Here is a 23,719-nt window from a genome sequence, read left to right as displayed (position 1 = left end):
GTTAATAAGAACAGCGCACAGCCCGTTTATTCTCTGTAGGCTACTGTTCCTTCACAGAACTCGCCTCGGCATTCCTTTCTGGGGACAAGGAAATGGTAAACAAGTGAGTCATCATCCCGCACGAAGCCATAACAGACAGCTGAAGGGATCGGGCTGTTCTCAGATCTGATTGCAGAGGTCCAGGGCTATGGCAGAACAATCACTCTTACTTTATATCAGCTGAACTCAGCCCAGCGGTTACGGCCGGCTGTACGAACAGCCAAAAGCGCAGAGTCAGATGGCGGACAGAGGAACAAGGCCACATGTTGCAGTGAACGTGTAGTGTCAGTTAAGGCTAAAATGGCAGCAACGGATCAGGTTTCGCATCCCCTTGGGGCAGTATGCATATATGTGGCTTCTCAAGCAAGACACATCCTACGTACACGTGCAGAAAAGAAGAGCGTCCGTAAAAACCCCAAACAAAGATCAAATCAACTAATCCAGCAAAGTGGCTGTTCAGTTTGCATAAAATGTCTGGTTACCAATTGAAAACGCTAAAAACAAACAAAATAATACCCATTATCTCACTGGCTCCGAACAATCCTCTAAACCACAAAACGGCCAACGAGAGCCGAGCAGACACCACGACGTCATCACGGAACTACAAATCTCCATGCTGCGCTTCACATTTCCTCCACCATGATGATATGCAGGAACACATTTCAGAGCTTTATACACCCAATTAAGTCAGCAGCACTTGAGCATCCAGTGCTATAAAACATTCATGATCACTAGCAAATCCAGACTAATTGCTTTGGCAATTATGCAACCAAGCGTAACCCTGATGAAAAGGAAAAGCGGAGTTAACACTTGCACTCAAGAAAGGAAAAGAAACCCAGAAAGGGCAAATAAAATCCATCACAAATCTACTTGTACAGACCCTGAAAGACATTTTTATTCAAGGCAGTGATGCCCTCTGGTGCTAACATTGCTAGTCTGCTCCTAAACACTGCTAGAGCTGCTGTAATATTGATTCATTCAGGAACCTGCAGCGTCCTGCAACGTGGACAGCAGAGCTGCGCGGTAATAAACATAAAAACAGACAGTAATTATTTTGTAGCTGAATGTGAAATTGCCTCTGAAGCATTTAAGGAAAAAGAGGCACACCCTAGAGAAGTGTCTAATCTGCTTATATACAAATTAAGGATATGAACAAATATGAATAACGGATTCATAATGAAATAAATGTTAAACAAATGCAGATAATAGGAGGTGGACTATTTGTTTTTAGAGAGCTGGCTGAGAATTAGACGTGTGCATCAGGACTGGGATGTCACACAATACAACAAAGTCAGATATGAAACTCGCATGACAGAAAATCAATCAATCATTCTTAGTAACTGCCTGGTCAGGACTGCAATGGTTCAAAATAAGGCTATGCGATTAGAAAAATAAACTCATTAGAATATATGACTGGTGCGAACAAAAATAATTACCGTGCAAGTCGGAGCATTTCCTAATACTACATTATATTAACGGCAAAGTCGAAGACTTGAGATACCTGGGGTCTTATACCGTGGACTCGGAAAGGGACATGAAGACCCGTAAGGCACTAGTGTGGGCAGCTTAGCCACATACGGAACTCCAGCCTGGCTAACGACCAGAAACTCAACTTGTTTCACACGCTGATCGAGCCAGTCCTCTTCTATGGATCTGAGACATGGACGCTAACCATGCGTCAACAACAACGGCTAGCCGGCGCATATACCAACTTGCTTCGACGTGACCAAAACATTTACTGGTCAGAGCACGACACACGTAAGCGCATCTACGGAAACATTCCATCTATTTCCCAGACACAAAGCGACGCCTCCAATTTGCCAGTCATGGTCATCGTGCAACAGGTGAAGTGATCCAGTCGATTCTGCTCTGGAAACCGAGCGGCCGCGTCCACTCAAGGAGAATGACCTTCCCCGAAGTCATCGTGAGGGACTCGGGGAGCGCAATGAACAACCGAGATGTGTGGTACAAGGTGGCTGCGGGTGTGCCGACCTTGAGGTTGAATGATGATAGTGAAGAATGGCATTTAGTAGACGCTTTTATCCAGAGCGACGTGCAACATACCCACAGCAGCCTGGGGAGCAGTTGGGGGACTTGGTGCCTTGCTCAAGGGCACTTCAGCCATTCCTGCTGGTCCAGGGAATCGAACCAGCTTCTCTAACCATACAGCCATGGCTTCCATGGCCATGCCTATGACATTTACAGATACTAGAAAATAGAGAACACCTCTCCCTCTGGATCAAAGTGTGCTTCCCTCCCCTTTGAAAAGCATTTAAATCCATGTGAACCAATCACTTTCTTAAATTAGTTTGAGTAATACAACGAGTCTATAAAAATTGCCAATAGCTCCATAAAATTGTAGAATGGCAGAGAAACATACGGCTTGTTCTGCAAGGCTACGGGAGTTTACAGTTATACAACTCTACATTTCCCTTCATAAAAATTAATGCCAGTGGTTAAACAACCTTTGTGAGAACCAATAAGAAGCATTCGCCAAAGCACACACCTCTAAACTCATGATCAAACAATTTGATCCACTTTTTTTTTTTTTTGTGGAGGGGGAGCGGAGGAATCAAAAAAGTCTTTGGACCCGTCCTGGAGCGAGGAACACTGTTCTTCCAGAAGATATTCCCTCATGCCAAAATGTTTAATCAGGTTGAGCTTTGGCACGTGCGAAGGGTGTAGGATATATGATTTACATCACCGAGTCCTCATGCCCTGTGGTTGGAGATGGGGTCATCATGGAAGAGACCACAACTATTGGAACAGGAATAAGGTTAAAAAGCGATCAGTCAGAAGAACTGCACCGTTTAGTTGCAGTGACTTCTGTCTAATACCCCCTTTCAACCAATGTGAACCAGGTGATCGTGTTGGTTCAACTTGCGAACCTTCTAAAGAACCGGTTTGCTTTCCATAGGTTCGAGGGCCACCACAAAGCCACGTCATTATATATGACCGCATACATCTGTACACGACTCGGCTTTCCCAGCAACGTGAACACCAAGCACAACGGCAGACTACATTGTCTCTTCACAAGTGTTTACAAGACTACACGGGCATCCAAACAAAAAACTTTAGTTGGTCTTGTTAGTCATGATAATCCCGCCCCACCCTGACAAGCGGTTCATGGTTCTAGACCAGGAAACCATTCGTGCTGCCCTCGATCCAGTTTTCCTGACCAAGAGATGGTTCTTCAGATATCAAAGCACAAAGAAAGAACTCCAGATAAGCCATCAGCTCCAAACCATCCTGGTAGAAAAGGGCCGACAAGAGGACAAATGGAGCCAAATAAGTAAGCGCCCCCCCCACAGCACAACTGAGCCACAGTTTTTATTATAGGCATACACATTGATGTGGAAAACGTATCTTCACTCTTTCAGTTCAGCTCTTCGGAAGTGCTGATTCTTACAGAAGTTGTTCTGTTAGAGGTGTAGTTTGGTTTCTTTGAGTAGGTGGCAAACACTGAGAAAAACTGCAGTCTTTTGCAATTTGGGGATTTTGATGATGTGATTAATGCTAGGCTTTACAGCATACACCGAGAAAGATAACATTAAGCTCAGCTTAGTGTCAAGCAGATGATCAAGGCTTATTTATAAAATGAAGATATTTAGATTATTAGACCAAACATGGAATATCAAAAATGGCAGCGTTTCAGGGAAGTTTTTGATGCAAGTGGCCACACAAATGTTTCAATTCCATATTGCATGTTTCTCCTACCAGCCGACGACGAGGACCCTGGTCTCGCTGCTAACTTTATTGAGAAGGTTATACAAGAATAAAATGTGCACCAATATGTGCACTCCCATTTAATTATTCATTCATCTGTTTGGGTAAACTTGATGGACTTTCTAGCCTACAGTACAGGTCATAGTAGATGGTTTAATACATCACGGATGAACAAATCTTTAACTCGTTGGCTAGTCGATTAAGCAAGTGAAGTCTCTAAATTTTTATTTATTTATTGGGGGGGGGGCACCCTCTCAATATGCTTAACCTACTCGTCCAATGGCCTGGACACACAGAATCTGCTTGTCCCAAATTACTGATTTGTCCAACCTTGCACATCTACTTGTACACAGCATTACATTAATGGCATTTAGCAGACAGACATTCTTATCCAGACCAACATACAACATACCCAGAGCAGCCTGGGGAGCAGTTGGAGGTTTGGTGCCTTGCTCAAGGGCACTTCAGCCATTCCTGCTGGTCCAGGGAATCGAACCGGAGACCTTTTGGTCCTAAAGCTGCTTCTTGAACCATTAGGCCATGGTTTGACTTAGTGTTTCACATTAAATTTCAAGCCTCAAAATAGCATCACATCATTCGTATAAAAATATCTAACAGAACACTGGCGCTACTCACATTTATATATTTAAAAAAAAAAACTACCGCCTTCAAAGAAATGGAGTCAAAAAGTTGCAGATGTGACACTATTGGCCCTTTTCCACTACCCTTTTTCAGCTCACTTCAGCCCGACATGGCTCGCATTTCGACTACCTCAGAACAGCACGACTCAGCTCGCTTCAGCCCTTAGCACCCAAAACTCGCACGGTTTTGGAGTAGGGCTGAAGAGAGCCAAACCGAGCCGAGTGGGGCTAGGGGTGTGAGGAGACACTCCCGTGTGCACTGATTGGTGAGGAGGAGTGTCCTCACATGCCCACACACGCCCCGCGAGCACGCTGGGATCTGTAAACACCGTAAACCCGGAAGAATTACGAATTACGAGAATTTCTGAAGCCTTATGCACCTCGCCTCATCTATACACTCTTGCCAGTATCTGTTGCCGTTGTCGGTGACAACAAGCCACAGCACCAAGACCAGCAACACTAACGACTCCATGTCCTCCATGTTTATTGTTTACTATCCGGGTCGTGAGACTACCGCTTAAAAGGTCACTGATGTCACTGTTTGCGCCGCCTAACGACATCACGTGACGTCCACCCACTTTCACTAACTCCACCCAATGTGTCCACCCACTTCCAGCCAGCACGGTTCAGCGCGGTTGTAGTCGAAATGCAACCCCAACAGCCCCGCTCAGCTGCGTTGGTAGTGGAAAAGCGGCATTTGATCTGCAACAAATCTCCAAATCCTGATGTGTTTCAAACACCAAGGCAAAATTATATATTCCGAACAGCATTACAAAATCATAAATGTGCCCCCAAGGTAAATTCCATAGTACGAGAGAGCTCTTCCATGGTTTTCCCCAAAGCGTTTTAGCGTATCGGGCCCGATACACTTGCTCTGCCTGCTGATACGCTTAGTCGCTTTAGTTAGAATCCGATACGCTTAGATTTATACCGATATGTTAATTTCCTACCCACAAGTAACTAGACACATAGGAGAGCAAATAACAGACCCATTTACATATTGATTGATGTGTTAAACAAGCCGTCTTTTTTTTTTTCTCCAATGTTTGTGTTGATTCCGTCAAAGTAATATGTCCGCGTGGTATGATGTAAACAAACTAATCTGTTGGCTATGTCAAGATCACATGTTCAAACCGTCCAATAAAAACATCGAACGAAAACGTCAGACATCCCGGAATTTTCCGATTCATTATAAGCGATCTCGCTGGCTGCCGATGTTGTCCCCCACCAGATGGGCAAAGCCGAGTGATTTTAATAAGCTAGAAGACTCGCTGGACAATTTGATCCACATCAGCATGGATGACAGCCAGATGGACTATGAGAGGGTTGCCCAACATTGGGCCAAGCAAAAGCCAAGGAGTAGAAAACAATTCATTAGTTTGGGTTTGCAGAAAGATTATGTACTTGAAGTTGTCCAAATGTGTCAAGTATAGCATACTTTCAAATAATAAATCATAAGCATTTTTGGCAGTGTGATGTAGGGTTGGGCGGTATTACGGTAAGAAGGTATCCCGAGGTATCCAAAAGTACCAACGGTATCGGTCTCATTACCGTCATTTTAAAAAAATATATAATATCTAAATAAATATGGAGTACATGAGGTCATAATATAAAATAATAAATTGAAGATCACCCCGAATAACTGTGTGATCGTATTTTCACTAATTCTATCAATTTCCTAAAGAAGTTCTCATTGCGTGCAGGGTTGTTTGTCGTTACCATGGCAACCCTGCGTGACATTTGGAGTCTGACAGAAAGCTTCGCAAGAGACTGAGACCGCGGTTGAAAGATGGCAAGTCAAGATAACGAGTTAGTGGCAAAAAAAAAAAAATACAACATCGGCAGTGTGGCAGTATTTTGGTTTCAAACCAAACGAAAAGGAAGAGCCAGCAATAATGTAAATGACCGCGCAAAATCGAAAAAAATCTAATATGTCCCCTAAGGCACACCATAGCCTGGGGTACTCCACTTCCACGAGATCTCTCCAATGAGTTGTGTTTTGAGTAGGTTACATGAGTAACAACAAGGTAAAATAATATAACGTATGACATTTGGGATGTGGGTAATAAACGTTTGAAATGTCATCTACTGAAGAAAACATCGTAGCGTAAACTGTTAGGTTTCTGGTGGGAATTAGCAATGCGCTTGCTATCTTTGTTGGGTGTGTTAAACCGTATGGATTTAAGTGGAATAATTGTAAGGAGTTATGTGATCAAGACAACGTTTTAAGCAAGGTAAGGCCATTTGATTATTAATTTCCCCGCCATGGCATGACGTGGGCCCATATGATTTTGCCTTGTGCAGCTATCACGCATTTGAATTAGGTTCGCCTCATTTGCGCTGAAGAATATGGTTTATCGCGCAGTCTAAACGGACTTGGGTGTTGGTTGATTCTTTTTCTCTTCTTTTTTTTATTTCCCATGCTTGAAAGGGTATGATCCTGCTCATCGTGTACTTTTTTTGATGGAGTAGGTGAAATAGTGCTGCAAATGGCGTTTCAACGCAGACATGTGTAAACGACAGTTGAATGCTATTTTCAAGATGAAGGAAGAGTTGCGTGATGCTTTGAAATATCTCTTAATCCATTCATCAATGCACAAAATTCGCTTTGCTGCTTAATCCATACCACAATGCACATAATTCGCTATGCTGCTTTTAAAAATAGTACATTTGAGGCATAGGCGCAGGTCTGGACAAGGTCCGCCAGTATAGGCGCACGTTACACAGTAGGCCGAAACAAAATATTTTTTTCTCGGTAATACCGTATACCCCGGGAAAACACAGACAGTTTAAAAGGTATCAAAATTTGGATACCGCCCAACCCTAGTGTGATGTCACTGGGATCCATTTAATAAAAGGCAGTTCCAGATTATTCTTTTGTTAAAGGCTCACCGTGACATCACACCGCCAAATATGCTTATCATTATTATTCGAAATTATGCTACAATTAGGGGTGTTCACACAGCACATATTTGCATCGATGCTGCCCCGATGTATTTTGTTGCGATATATCTTACACCAGTGTAAATTTTGTGGAGCGTTCACACGTCACAAACCTACTTACTAGAGAGAAGCGTGTCAGCACCGGTGCAGCCCCACTTGCGTTCACACGGCAGTTTTTGCGACCGTGCTATACGATAGTAATAATGCGGAAATTAAAATGCGCATGCGTGAAAAATGTATGGCATTTATGCGCATGGCATCACCAAGCGCCGGGAAAACAACGTGGATGAAGACACCAGTGTTGCCAGATACTGCTGACGTTTTCCATCCCAAAATATGTTCAAATCCGCCAAAATGCACTTAAAACCGCCCAATCTGGCAACACTGGAAGACACGCAGTTCTGTTGTTGATATTCGCCATTTTGGAAGCGCAAAATACCAGGATGCAAATTATGCAATGCCCGTATGTAATCAACTCTCCTCACGCGTAGCGAGTCTACCCCTGTAGCGTTCAGACGTCCCGTTTTATAATCGGTGCTGCCCCGCAAACTAGCATTTACTCCGGAGTCAATTTCTTAAACCACCTCCCGAGCAGGGTTAGATTTGCACCGGTTTAAGCAGCTTTCAGGGGCTACACCGGTATAACTTTGTACCGTGTGAACGCTCTACCGGGGCAGCCCCGGTGCTACACCGGAGTAAAAGTTGCCGTGTGAACACCCCTTTTGACACTTAAATTCTCTTCATGAATGCGTTTAAGTACATAATTTTTCTGCAAACTTAAATGTATGAATTAAGTTCCCTTTTCCTTTAAATATATATGTTTTAATCTTAATCGAGTCCATTTAATAAAGTACCAAAATTTAAACTTTATAATATGCAGTCGCCTTACTTTTTTTGTAGAGATGAAAGTGGGTTTTTTTTTATTAAGCCTTTTTCTTTCATGTACATTAATGATTAACATGTCAAAGAGATCAAAATTTAATTCCCCTAGTTAATGAGTAATTTTCAGGAGTGCATTGTTCTAAATTCAGAGTTTTCACTATTGGATGTCAAAACTTATATAAAGCGATGCTGTCACATCTTATGTGCAATACTGCATACTAGGGCTGTAACGATACACCCAACTCACGATTCGATTCGTATCGCGATTTTTGACCCACGATTCGATACGCCCACGATTTTTTTTTAAATGTTTTTTTAAAGTAGTAAATTTGACTTATTAACATTTACTTACTTACATTATTTAATAAACAATTCAGACCACTGCAGAGAATGAGTAATATGTATGCAAAAATGAACAAATGTATATCCAAAGATTGTTTTATTTCTCAAAATAATACTGTTGAGACGGAAGCTCTGTTTTTTCCGGTTCTGAAAAAGTCATTTTTCCAAATCATGTAAATCCGTTAAGATTTTTTTTGGGGGGGGGTGGCTCTCTCACTGTCTCACTCTCATAGGGCCAATGATTTTCTGTGATCGCGGAAAACAGATGGAAATTACGGAATTTTTATGGTGAAACATTGCTCGCGTGTCAAAATGTAACTGCTGCAGAAGGCTTCCGCCCAAGCAGACATACCTTCAGCGTTGCCAGATATTGCTAACGTTTTCCACCCCAAAATATGTTCAAAACCAGCCAAAAAGCACCTAAACCTGCCCAATCTGGCAACACTGCATGCCTTTCCGGTCAAGTGATTGTGATTGGCTTGTGGCGCACCTAGCCAGCCAATGAGCTGCTTGTTTACAGATTCGCTCCCCGCGTCGCAACCAGAATGGCGACCGCTTAAAAGAAATGAATGCTCTGCCAGTGGCGAGTGTGGACGTTGCGTGACTCGCAGAAGATTGTCGCAGGTCGGCGAAAAAACGACTTACTAATAGATATAAAAAAATAAAAGTAATTTAAGTAAGTTTAAAATGTAATTTAAATAAAAAGTAAAGTATTCATAAATTGAAGTTTGGAAGCGCCTCTGTTTTTGGGCTGAGGAGAAGTTTGAAAGGGTGTACCGCGATTCTGCCTTCTTGTATCGCGATACGGATCGTGGCTCTGCGTATCGCAATTTCAATTTCGATACGCATATCGTTACAGCCCTACTGCATACATGTTTAGTAGTGCTGTCAAAGTTAACCCGATAACGTGTTAACGCGATCTCAATTTAATGCGATTAAAAAAAAAAAAAAAAAGTGCCGTTAACACAAATTCTAATTTGGCCCTGCGAGTCACCCGTAGTTCCTGTTGAGGCTTGTCACGCGCTGCTTCAATAAGAGTACGTGTGAGTGATGGAGAAAGGCATAGACATATAAACATCCTCGCCACCATATTGGATGGGGCAAAGCCGAGAATAAAGATGCCTCATTCATGTGCTGCGTTTAACTGTACCAACAGGTTTACCATCCAAACGAGATCACATGGGATTACCTTTCACAGGTGAGACTGGAAAAATACTTTTCAATACTGTTCCTTCAGTCTTCAGTTTCCCAGCTCATCTCCACCGGGTAGGTGTAGAGTTATAAGCAGTGAGAATTAGAGAATACAGTGCCACACTATGATGAACGTTTTTGAACGTATGATGAATGTTTTTATTTTTGTTATCTGTTTTTTTCTTTTATGGCAAATACTTCTCTTCAAAAGAAACTAATGAAGAGTAAAATAAAACTTTTTTTATTTTCACAGTGATATGCACTTTATTTTTCATCCCTTGGTTTTCTCATCTAATATGGAAGTTATGGATGTCAGTGGCTGTGACAAGACGCGTTATGCTCTGCAATTTAAAAAAAAAAAAAATTGGTACAAAGCAAGCCCATTCACTTTTTTATGCTGATAAGAGAATTACAATGGTTTTTCATGTGACAAAAATGTGCGATTAATCGCGAGTTAACTATGACAGTCGTGACATTATCTCATCTCATTATCTCTAGCCGCTTTATCCTGTTCTACAGGGTCGCAGGCAAGCTGGAGCCTATCCCAGCTGACTACGGGCGAAAGGCGGGGTACACCCTGGACAAGTCGCCAGGTCATCACAGGGCTGACACATAGACACAGACAACCATTCACACTCACATTCACACCTACGGTCAATTTAGAGTCACCAGTTAACCTAACCTGCATGTCTTTGGACTGTGGGGGAAACCGGAGCACCCGGAGGAAACCCACGCGGACACGGGGAGAACATGCAAACTCCACACAGAAAGGCCTCCGCCGGCCCCGGGGCTCGAACCCAGGACCTTCTTGCTGTGAGGCGACAGCGCTAACCACTACACCACCGTGCCGCCCAGTCGCGACATTAATCGCGATTAAATATTTTAATCGCTTGACAGCACTAATGTTTAGAAAATAATTCAGCTGATATTAAAAATAGTTACACAAAAGAAAGACCACGTTTTCTAAAGCACGATATCGCGATAAAATCTCGTTCACATGGCATGAGGTATGTATATAAGCATATAAGGTCTCGTACACACCAGCAAGTATTGCGAGACTACAAAAATGGCGGCGCCCTGTCGCCGAACGTAAACAAGCCACGCGATCGCAAAACCGAATTTCTATGAAACGGAACGCGAAAAATCCGAAAAATAAATTTCTCCATTCGGAAAACCGAAGATTTTCAAGGAGTTTTGTCAAATATCTGGATAAATCCGGAAGACTTATCTATATCTTTTCAGTGCATCTTAGTTGTACATTTAATTATGGTAACTGCATCAGAAACATTCTAAAATCATTACAGTTATGGTAATACAGCGACTTATTTTAAGGTGGCACTTCTTAGGTTCAGATCCCTGGGGGCGTCGTGGCTCAGGTGGTTAAGGCGCCATACCATGAATGCGGGCGACCCGGGTTCGATTCCGGCCCGAGGTCATTTCCCGATCCCTTCCCGTCTCTCTCTCTCCCGCTCATTTCCTGTCTCTACACTGTCCTATCCAATAAAGGTGCAAAAAGCCCAAAAAAATATCTTTAAAAAAAAAAAAAAAAATAGGTTCAGATCCCTTTGTGATCAACAGGAGGTCATGATGATCGATTCTCTTCATTGCGCAAGATGGAGCAAAACCACTGTTCATATTTTCACGCATATTTGTGTTGCTACAACACTACTTGATCATAGATAATTAAGGGATCCCCACAGATTTTCAATCTATAACAAAACAGTTTAACTTGCATGTTGAACTTTAAGGCGAAACTTCAAAACGTGTGTACATTAATACTATTTAGGCCAGAAAATCATTGAAACACTGGTAAAATCTATCCTGTAATCATGTACAGTATCTAAAAACCTCTCCGAGACCCTGAAAATGCACCCGAGAGCATGCCCCCCAGACCCCCCTAGTTTCACTTTGCACCTTCAGCGCTCGCTTTCGCGCCATTGGCGCTCGACTGTCTGTGTATCATGCCAGAATTTAGGGCTTTAATTTTTTTCTGGGGAAAACACTGCTCTTCAGTCCAGTAAATACGTACAGTAAGGTTGATGGCGCATATTCAGCTGACAGAGAGCTGGGTGGTCGGGGCTGCTTGTCTGGCAGAGCTTGTGCACTTGGGCTCAGCATGATTCTCGTTCACACACTTGTACGGCCTACCAAACGAGGCGGCTTTTTCTCACCTTGGCACAAGCAGCGAGTCGTTTTATAACAGCTTTGTAACAGTAAGGTGGGCAGACACCTAATGTGTGGTTGAATTGATCAGAATACAGTTACGATCATGATTAGTCTGAAGTGCATAGGTTTTCAACCACAACATTTTTGATCAAGCAAACCACATTCTTTCGCTTTAAAAACAGTTGAACTGATTTCCTTTCTAAAAGCGACCCGAGTCAGTAGGCATGTTAGATCAAACCTTTCTCAGGCTTTGGACGAGAAATCGTAAATTTTGTATAGTCGTCATGTTTATCTCAATCAACACATCACCACAACACAGTACGCAATTGCTGGAAACGAACCAATCCTGAGTTGAGACATGCTGATCTCCCCCCCCATTACCAAATGACAATTCAGAAGAATGCTAGTGGAGACGATTCGAAATAAGACGGCAACTTCATTCAAGTAACCAGTTATTGCAGTTATCACATTTTTACAACGAGGCAGTGAGTTTAACCAGCTACGCCGTCTCATTACTATACTGTCACACAGTTAATTTGGCTGCATGCCGATGACGAGTAGCAAAATCACTTTGCTCCATGCAATACATCAAAAAGACGACGGTTTTTACATCTTCAAACCAGGAAATCTTACTCTCGAGACCTTTATTGTCAGGCGCATCAGAAAATTTGCCCTGATCTCAAATGGATAACAAAAAAGAAAAAAAAATTAAAATCTCATCTTGCCTCACAGGCCTCTCTCGTCCCTCCTCCTCTGGTGCACATGCCCCTGCCAGGCCAGAGAAAGGCTTTTCCACGTCAGTTATTTTTAGCTAGTGATGTAATGACCTCTCCTGCAGGGTTTTAACTTGCAGACGCACGCATATGTGTTTGTGTCGTGGAATTTTAAGTCAGTGGGGAAAAAGAAAGGGAAAAAAAAAACCAAACAAAAACCACCACACACACACACACCTCTTTTCTTCCACTTTATGACAGGATTATGAGGCAGATCGCTCATAAACTAATGTTCTGTCACTGACTGGACCCCAGAGACACACCGTCACGCCATGCTTCATTTTCACCAATGAAGGTTGTACGGCTGACAGAAAGACCAGAGTGCAGAGAAAAGGTTCTCAGAGGAGACAAGGATGTGCTGCTGTTGTGGGATTCTTGGGACAGTACGTGTGTCCGTTTCCATGTGCTTGATGCCCTGGGCACTTTGCCCTGCTCAGGAAGGATATTCCATCTCTATGATCCATTAAAATCAACTGCGAAGGGCTTGTATGTTTCACGACTCGAAAAGCAAGTTTCTTCTCTCTTCCATTTGTGTAGGACAGCTATTAGAACAGCTAAACTGTAACCTGAAGGCTGTCACTGTATAATGCCATTTACACCCATCTTATTACAACACCACCTATTTATCCCAAATCTATAAACTTACCGTCCAAAAAACACAGTAAGGACACGCAAGTATAAAGCCAGTATCTCACTGGGCTGCAACAGCTTGCGAACGTCATTCGCGAGAGAGTTTCAGAAGTGTCTTGAAACATTTGCGGGGCTTCTCAATTTCCTCGCATGACTTGCAAAGTGTCGCTCCTTCATCGCTGAAATTTTGAACATGTTCAAAAAATTCTCTCTCAAAATACCCGCAAATGCGTCGCAAACCCTTCTCAAGGTCAGTTTCCGTAAGACAGGAAGTGTGAGTGGATCTCACTGGGCTGCGACAGCCTGCGACCCAACGATTGCGATAAAATACGTGAATATTAATTCAGTGTGATTCCAAGTGAAAATTGTCACTAAAGCCCTATTCGCACGGGATAAGTATTACCTGTGGACCTCTGGTAATTCGGAATAATTACAGAGAACGTCCGAGTTCTTAGTCCCGTGCGAATGCGCCATGTCCGTAATTTGCCAAGTAATAATTCCGCCGCGAATTACCTACTGTGTTTCGGCAAAACACAGACGTCCAGTGGTAATACAAGTCCCGTGTGAATGCGCATGTCTGTGTTTGTAATTATTAAAACACGCGTCTCTTGTACTTTTCTGGAGTGAATAATGGAGGATACGGGCGAAATTTTGATAAACAGCATTTCAGGGGCAAGTGGTAGTAGGCCTATCCCGTATTTGAACCAGATAAGCATTTTGAACTCCTGTCTACTAGTGTTGTGACGTTCGCGAACGAACCGATTCTTTTGAACGGCTCCTAGGCATGAACGATGAGAACCGAGTCTCGAGCTGGGGGAGCCGTTCTTTCTGTCGTTCTTTTTCTGTACTGTGTTTCAGATGAAAAAGCTTTTGCCCAAGGACAAGAAGTAGGCTAAACAGCATTTGCCTTTTATTTATTCAAGTTTTATCTGTTTGCCTAATAGTTCAAATTGTTTTGTATATAGTTTATAATGTTGTTGCGTGATAATGATAATATTGTGGGAAAACTACTTTGCACAGACGTTCATTTAATTTATTCTATCGTCATTTTGTTTGTTCTATTTTTGTGCATTTTATTTATTTATCTGTTTGTCTAGTTGTATCTACTTTAATATTTTTTGCATTAATAGTTTGTTTTTTCCTATTAAAATAATCTTGTGTTCTTGTTATAACTTTATCCATTTATCTGACTTTAGTTGTATCTATGTTACAATTTCAATATTTTTAATATAGAAAGTTTGTTTTTTTCTATTAAAATGTTCTTGTGTGATAACCAGTTCTTGTTATATTTATTGTAGTTGTATCTATTTTGTATCTCAGACTTAAATATTTTTGTAAAACAAGTATTTTTCTATAAAAATATTCTTGCCTTCTTGATAACTATGTTCTTGAGTGGGTTCTTTTTTTTACAGTAAAGCCGTTCTGCATGGACATTCATTGAAGCCCTCATTGTTTTTTAATGGTTATTTATGAGCGTTTAGGGGTTACAATAATGTAAGTCTAGGTTGCTTTATATAAAAGGTATGTCCAGAAATATTGATGTCACTGTCTAAGCAGAAGGATCTGGCTTCTTTAGACGCTGTCTTCTTAAAACTGAATAAATATTTAAAAAGAGCCAAATGAGCCAGTCTTTTGAACGGCTCTTTTCAAAGAACGGATCACAAAGATGCGGATCCCATCAAAGAGCCATAAATCCCATCTCTACTGTCTACAAGACGAAACAGGATGCTGTGAACTTACGACACATCCGGTCACAATGTCTGTAAATTCAGTGAATTACAGACTTTTGCTTATCCCGTCCGAATGCGCCACACAATAACACAGAGGTGCGGGGGTAATCCGAATTACCAGAGGTCCATAAGTAATACTTATCCCGTGTGAATCGTACTTAATTCGCATATTTTAAATCGCAATTGTTCTCTCCAACTAGTCGCAGTCCAGTGAGATACTACCCTAACTGTGGTGTGACCATGGAAGAAACCAAGACAAAATGGTTTGTCGACATGGAAACAAACGTCACCGTTTAAGACATTATTGTTAAATTTTTCCTACATGACCACAGAGTTTAGACTGGAATATCAGACATATGACTTTTTTAAAAAAGATTCTGACATTTATAAAGGAATGAAAAAAAAAAAGTGTCTCCTGATGACCCCAGCATATGAGGCAAGTTAGGTGAACAGCATATTAAAATGACAAACGAGTAAAGACCACTCAGAGATTACAAAAAAAAAAAAAAAATCAGCCACCGGGGGAAAAAGAAAAAAGAAAACACCACAACAATACCCCACCCCACACCACGTTGCACAATAGATCTGTCAGCCATTACTTCATCTCTAAGCTTTGTGTTCCTGACCAGCAGCAAATCTGAGCTCAAAACGCTTTTAATCCAAATTACATAAACACATACACCGCAGTGGTCACATTAGAATCCTGTTACGACAAATCTAGCCCCATCTTGAGGACAAAACTCTCAATATGGACTCAATAAATGACTTAACTGACATTAAAGCCTTTAATCTGTCACAGACCCACACTATATCAGGGCTTTTCAACTCGTTTTTATGTTTTAAAAAAAAAAAAGCAAAACCCACATTTCACATACACTGATCATCTTAACTGACGACCAATCAGTTGACAGCCCTTTATGTAATGGATTAACACTGCTCAAAACTAGTCAGTCAACTTCCGCAACAGAAAAGTGCTCAGTGGGAGATGTGCAATTACTGACAATGCCTCAGCCACCGAAAGGAAGCAAAATTGCTCATGCTGTGTGGGCGGGAGAGTAGGTATACGCTCTGCCCTGTAAATCACAGCAACACATCGCCAATCGTACGTGCGGAGCTCATGTACGCAGAAGAGGGCAGATAACGCTTCCCTACGAGTGCATTACTCCATCCTGTGATGCAGCATGAGCAGAAGTCGTCCTAAAAGGTTACCCAGTGTTCCCCCAGGTTCTGAAAAACATTCTCCAATTTGTTTTCCTTGAAAAATCAAGTCAGAGAAGAAGTATTCTTCACCTAGTCTGTATTTTTTCCTGAGTTACCGACTTAAAGTGGACTTAATACAGGTTTATACCAACCAAACTGGCACAATTCAAATATTTGTACAGATACAGCTAGGCCTCTCCATTACATGTAAAATTCGGACTCCACTCCAACCTCTAATAAGAAAAGACTTGATTTTAGCGGCGTCTCCCATAACCCGGTACGGAAAGTATGAACCGGAACATTGCAATAACGTTACGTTTTCTAAATATTCAGGGGTTTCATACTTAACATCTTGTACTCACGCGCATCACTGTCATGCATTCTCTGATTATCCAACATTATTATATCCCATCACATTGTATTAATGTTATTTTCACAATATTTTCAATCGAAATTGATCTAAAAGCCCGGAACTCCAATTATGGAATATACCTCGCCGTGACGTCACAAAGAAATCCCATGTGGTGGAACGAGCGCCATCTCGAGGCAGAATAAATTACACGTGACGGGATGGTAACTAAGGGTCCATAGCAACCAGACAATGGGTAGATCGAGCCCATAATACACTTTACAACAATGGCGAATGCGATGCTTGCAGAAATGCGCATAAAACTCCAATTTTTATTATTATTTTTTTTTAATACAGAAACACTTATAAGCACTCACGAAGCTTATAGAAACTCAAGAATCCCGAAACTCCAATTACGGAAAAGTCCGGAACTCCTGGAACAAAAAAGGTAAGCTTATACATTATGTAAATGTCACAAAAAATGGTATTGCAGGACAGAACACTTGTTATACATGGGACGGAACAACATATAAATACCCGGAAGGTAAATATAAGAAAATACGCGACACCACATTAAAATACGTGACAGTACTGTTCTGTCCCATTCTGTTCCGTACCGGGTTATAGGAGATGCGATTTTGGGCACCCTGTGCACCATCAAGCTAAAATACACCGCTTTAGTTTGAGTTTACTTAAGGTTATTTTTTTGCATGGGGTTATTCAAAATAGGTATTAGGACTCCCTTTAGCCTTCACTTCAACACAAAATTTGATTCACAATTAAACAGAGTCGAGAAGAGTCTTGGAATGACTAGCAGTGAAGGAATCCGATTTATAAACTGAACACAGAACACCACCACATTTTCCCATCATACGTTCACCATGGGAACTCAACACACCAAGCCCCCTGAAACCGAGGCCTTCAGTTGCTTGCTGGCTGACAGCACTTTCACTTTGGTGGGGTTTTTTTTCCTCCAACCGATCCCTGTATTACTGACGGTGTGCTCAGGGACAGTCGGGGCTCTGAGCATGCCTCCCCCATGGCTGTTTCGACCCTCACATCATCTTCAGTGCTTGAAGAAGCCCTGTCCAAAAACTTGTCAGTTTTTTTTTTTGGTTCATGCAGAGATAAATTACACCACCACACCAGGCCAATTAAGACGCTGCATTTAGTCAAAAGCTTGGCGCCTATTTGGGCATTATGTGTAGTCAATTTTTATTGGTCACAAGCACATGCTCATTGTGGGCAGCACGGTGGTGTAGTGGTTAGCGCTGGCGCCTCACAGCAAGAAGGTCCGGGGTCGAGCCCCGTGGCCGGCGAGGGTCTTTCTGTGCGGAGTTTGCATGTTCTCCCCGTGTCCGCGTGGGTTTCCTCCGGGTGCTCCGGTTTCCCCCACAGTCCAAAGACATGCAGGTTAGGTTAACTGGTGACACTAAATTGACCGTAGGTGTGAATGTGAATGGTTGTCTGTGTCTATGTGTCAGCCCTGTGATGACCTGGCGACTTGTCCAGGGTGTACCCCGCCTTTCGCCCGTAGTCAGCTGGGATAGGCTCCAGCTTGCCTGCGACCCTGTAGAACAGGATAAAGCAGCTAGAGATAATGAGATGAGATGAGAAGCACATGCTCATTGTCTACACTCTGGCTTCCCACCATCTCTTCACTGGGGTTGGATTTCAAGCAAAGGTAGGGATTTGTGGCATGATTTCTAGAAAAGATGACTTACGCTAGTGATAAAAGATGACAAATATATTCATCACTGTCATGACTCATGGTAATTTTCTCTTCGTCACTGACGGATTATGTTCGTCAGTGAAGAACATGACGAGCACCAGTGGGAATCCTGGTTACCACTGGCCAAGTTCGCACTTCTGAACTCACTTGTTCATCTTCAACCTCCCTGTTTGGGAGCCATCATATGACAGAGGAGAGCTAGATAGTGGGCAGGAAGTGGAAAGTGACCAAATCTGGAAGAGAAATGGGGGACGCGGTGCTACAGCCAATCAGATTTCAGATTGTATTTTATGCAAAGATGGGTGGGACGACGATCAGTGCTGGGACTCCTCCATCTTCAGTCTTGAACTCTTTCCTGCAAGTGCACTCACTGGCTTCACCTCGGACACCAAGAAAATCCTCATTGACTAAACCTGAAAGACACCTACACTACACATGCACTCCCAGACCTTTGCTTAGTCCCAAACGTGCTCGCTATACACACCCTGCCGTGACCACAGAATGAGCATTTGGTACAGTCTGCAACCCAAAAGCACTTTCCGTCTAACAATAACATTTATGGTATTTCTTTGTTTCACAACCTTTTTTAGGAAACAAGTGTTCAAGTGCAAGTCTCTGATGCTGAAAAGCTTCCAGGGTTTGATCCACATCCACTTGAGAAGGAAGACACCTCTCCGTTTGACACCGATCTCTTATCCTCGGCTGCTTAGCAACCCCCAGGCATTGTGACTCCTTAACAACAAAACACCACATAGGACTAACTCCATCACACCTAATTCCCAACAGCTTCTACCTGAACCTTACCTCTGACACTCAAAATCTCAGGGGGAACAAAAACATGTAGAGCTGACTAACAGACAGGTGCTGGAGACCCATTGAGCATTTCTTCTCTTCTAAGGAAACCCAGATCACATTGGATTCCCAGTAGAAATTTAACCCAAGATCATCAAATTCACATGTTATCTAAAGCCTACCATTATAACTGATCAAACAGACTCTTCATGCGAACTTGTGACATAATAGAAAAGTCCAACATGGTTCCTGTGTTCAGCGAGACACCAGATAATACCACCATGTGACACCAAGACAGGGCTGCTTTCTGTTTGCAGTCAGGTGACCATCAGGAGAATGACTGATCACGACATAGTTGCCGCAAGTCATTGTCTTCATCAAAGGAACACCTATTAAATATATTTATACAAGACTCGGGAAACCATCTGATACACCTACAGACACCAAAATCACTAGGATAGTTCAACAAAATCACAAAGCTGAGAAAATAAGAGTGATACAGAATGACAAAGTTAGTGTCCCTCTATAAATTTATTCCTTAAATCCTAAACAGTTTATATTGACTCATTAACTCCGTCTCTGGTGATACGACCACAAGTGGACAGCTATATTTACAGTTGTATCTCAAACGTCTCTCCAGTGACCATTTGTAATCGGGATAAACGGACAGACTCGCAAAGTGATACAACTTTCAGTTATGCGTAACACTGAACAGAATTTTTGCCACAAACACAGGAAAACAATCTTCCCTTCAGAATGCAGTCAAACCACACATGGTCAATGACTGCCACATTTGAAAGGTTTTTTTGATTCACCAAAAATATTTTGCTTTAAAAAAAAAAAAAAACTGAAAATGAGACTTGAGGCCAAGTGCAATGAGCTGATCTGCATATTAACGTGCAGTCAGATTTCAATGTGGTATGGGTGAAAAGGGAAGATTCAAATTGGAAAATTGGTCCAATAGCTTGCAATATGACTACATTGACTTACAAGCCTAAATTCAACTAAACATTGAAAATGGTTAAAAACAACAATTGTTGTACACTATATTGGGGGGTAAGGTTTCTGTTAACTTGCTTTATAATACAAGGAGGGCTTTTTTCCTTAACACAGGGCCGTATTTCTGAAATGCTACTGGCTAGTTCGTTGCTTGGTCACGGTTACAAAAATTAGCAAATTGTGTCAACAAAATGGCTTTTGTAAAGAAGTTCCAATAAAATTTTGTAAACCACTTTCAAAACCCTCATGTCGTGTCGCCGTGCCATGATGAAAGACGCTTTCGAAACTGATTCGAACGTGCAAGATAATCTTGCGCCCTGATTGGTTCAGAAAACGTGAGCGATAAATGTTGCGCACTTGAATGGCTTCCGAAGTATGAATTTGGCCCTATATATATTAGAAAACAAGTAATCGTATGGTTCCTCGTAAAATTAAGGATCAATTTCACTCGTGATTTCAAAGTTTTTGAATGTTCAAAACTTTGAAATCACTCGTGAAATTAATCCTTAATTTTACTCGGCCCCATACTATACTAATGTGCAATTTGAAATTTGGGGGGGGGGGAAGTAATGGAAACTTGAAGTATGAAAATATCGCAAAAAAGTCTACACACTCCCATGAGGTGGATTTTCAGATGATTCCGCAAAATATCTTGCAAAATTAAAATGAAAAACATTTTTTGCATTTAAGTCACATAACGAAGAGAAACAAAACCAAAAAAAAAAAATCCACCACTGTGACAATACTTATCAGGTCTTGGAGAGCCATCACGATGTTTAATTGGAACAACTATTGCAAGAGGAAAAAAGAAAAAAAAAAAAAAAGCACAACTTTATTCATCTCACACACTTGTGAAATTTCCTCTCTGCATTTAACCCATCTGAAGCAGTGAACACGCACACACATGAGCAATGAGCACACACACATACCCAGAGCAGTGGGCAGCCATGCTAACAGCGCCCGGGCAGCAGTTGGGAGTTAGGTGCCTCGCTCAAGGGCACCTCAGCCCAAGGCCGTCCCATATTAACCTAACCGCATGTCTTTGAACTGTGGGGGAAACCGGAGCACTCAGAGGAAACCCACACAGACACAGGGAGAACATGCAAACTCCACACAGAAAAGCCCTCGCCGGCCGCTGGGTTCGAACCCAGAACCTTCTTGCTGTGAGGAGACCGTGCTAACCACTACACCACCGTGCCACCCACAAGGATGAGGAGAAACCCACTACACAAAAACAGACCATTCACAACTCTTTCCCCCCCCCTCAATACACATCACTTCCATTTTGCAACTGCAATAGAAAACTTTTTAGAGAGATAGATAGAGAGAGACCCTCCCCCCCACAATACACCACCAAGTCAAGGAAAAAGGCCCTGCGATATGCAAAACATTCAACATTGCCATAAAATGCACCTGTGATACAAGACAGTTCCTGTTTTCACTTATTGTAGCACCTATAAACCATTATTCCCTCAACAGCCTCTCTTTCAAACTTAAGACAAAAAAAAAAAAAAAACAACACACAAAGCAGCTTGTTACATGTTCCAGAGAAACTGGAAAGCACAAAGACCTTCCTGTAGTGGAAAACGTAAACATTTCACTGAACCGAATCCCACTTGACTCTGAATCGAGTCGAAGTGTACTGAATCACTTTTGCTTATAATTGTATCATCCTATAATTAAATAGGATATGGTCTGAAAGAGCAGCTGAACGCAGACTATAGGTGTCCAGGAGTTTAAAAAAAAAGTTACTTTTTTAAATAAACTAAGAAACAAAATTAAGCATTATCCAAAAAAAAAAAAAAAAAAAAATCAGTAAAACGAAGGTTAATAAATCCGCGCATGCGCACACATGCATGCATATATTATACAAACTGGATTGCAGTAGGAGCGCGTGCGCGGCTCTAATCTGCACGTGTAGCTTTAAGAGGATGATGAGGATGAAGAAGAGGAAGATTACAGCCAGAGGACTTTTATTGTGATAACAACAAGAAAGAAAGAAAAAAAAAACTGGCAGCCAGTCGGGTTAAGTGCCACGACTGGGGATACAAAAAAAAAAAAAACCTAAGACACAATGTCCACCATTATCACCCCCTCTTTTTATTCACCCCAATATAAAAAAAACTAAACAAATATTAAAAAAGGTGTTCATTTTCAAAATAACACCGCGTGTTTATCCACACACACCGGCAAAAAGCAGTGTGTCAGACCGGATGACGGAAACGTTACACAGAAATAGGACAATTCCTGACAACAAGCCTGGGTCATAATGATGACAATTTTTGATTAGCCAAAAAAAAAAAATTACCTGATAATATAATATTATAAACTAAGATTAGTTCATGTCGAAGAATTAGAGTTTACTGTTACGTTACAAACAGAAATAATACACATACCCGATATATCAATTTCACAACTTAATTAGCATACAGAAAACTTTTCAGTTTGTTTTCCTTACAACAACAACAAAACAGTAGCAGTAAGCAGGCTCTCGCCATCACGGGTCACGCTAAAACGTTAGCAGGCTAAACTTGCTAGCGTTACCTTCCTACCTCGCGTTTCGGAGAAGGGGGGGAAAGCAGCGCAAAATTTAAACTTTCAAGACTTCAACGAGCAAAATATCGTCCATTTCCAGGATTAACCACGTCCTCTTGAGAGCTATCAAGGCGCCGACTTGATGTGTGAGTCACTGGATTAGTGGACCGGACCGCGAACTGACCAAAAGGGGTGAACAAAAAAACAAAAAAAAGATGTCCAAGTCGGACAGATAGATAACTAGTGGTTTGGTTTATCCACCCAGTCAGACACGGCGCTTTAGAGCATCGAGATTACAAAACCAAACACCAAAACTGAGTAGAAAAAAATTCTCTGAGCCACCAGAACTTCAGTAAACCACAATGAGAGGCTGCATTAGTTCTCCTTGTCACTCAGAGCTCGTTAATCGACGCTGCGGAAATAAAAGTGCATCGTCGAGGCGACTTTATAACGGCGTCGCGGTGGAGGAGGAAGAAGAGCTTTCGATAAGTCTGAATAAAACGGATTCTCTCCGATACATACACCCCCCTCCCCTCACTACTTCTTCTTCTTCTTCCTCCTCCTCCTCCTCTTCTTCGTTGTCTCCTCTTCCTCAGCAAAAACTTCACACACCGCTTTTATCTCACTTACCGGCTCTGAAAGGTGTTTATCCGTTTATCACAGGTCCTTCCTTCAGCTTTTGAGTAAGAATTAACTCCTCTAATTTAACATTAAAGCCTAAGAATACTGTGAACTCAGCCCTCCTCGCTCCGCCGCCTCGGCTGCCAAATAATGCGCCTTATACACACTCATACTCACGCACGCGCTCGCTCGCTCTCTCTTTCACACACACACACACATACACGAACCGCGGTGTGACCGCAGTGCGCATGCGCGCTCGTGCACGCCAGGAGCAACCAAGTACACACACACAAGACCATTATCCCTGACCATGACCAATAACAGGGAGGGCAAAAGATCCGAAAAACTACCCCACCCTCCTCCTTCTTCTTTCTCAATCAACCCCCCCCCCCCCCCCCCCCAACACACACACATATTAGAGCCCCAGT

At 42.1% G+C, this 23,719-nt stretch overlaps 1 protein-coding gene across 5 annotated transcripts in view; it reads right to left on the bottom strand.

Moving 5' to 3' along the window:
• Positions 1–23,494, bottom strand: part of LOC132871817 (transcriptional repressor p66-alpha-like) — a 55,667-nt gene extending 32,173 nt beyond the window's left edge. For 3 of the 5 annotated variants that reach the window (XM_060906339.1, XM_060906341.1, XM_060906344.1), the window contains exon 1: positions 23,301–23,494. The gene's annotated coding sequence lies outside the window, so the exon portion shown is untranslated. Of the gene's footprint in view, positions 1–22,687; positions 23,124–23,300 lie in introns of those variants that run through there. The other 2 variants (XM_060906343.1, XM_060906342.1) reach the window with 2 other exon arrangements.
• Positions 23,495–23,719: the final 225 nt, after the last annotated feature.

The sequence above is a fragment of the Neoarius graeffei genome, chromosome 23 (assembly GCF_027579695.1).
Source record: "Neoarius graeffei isolate fNeoGra1 chromosome 23, fNeoGra1.pri, whole genome shotgun sequence".
NCBI classification, from domain to species: domain Eukaryota; kingdom Metazoa; phylum Chordata; class Actinopteri; order Siluriformes; family Ariidae; genus Neoarius; species Neoarius graeffei.
Note: the sequence above shows the minus strand (reverse complement) of the source record. Positions and strands in the feature narration are given on the sequence as shown.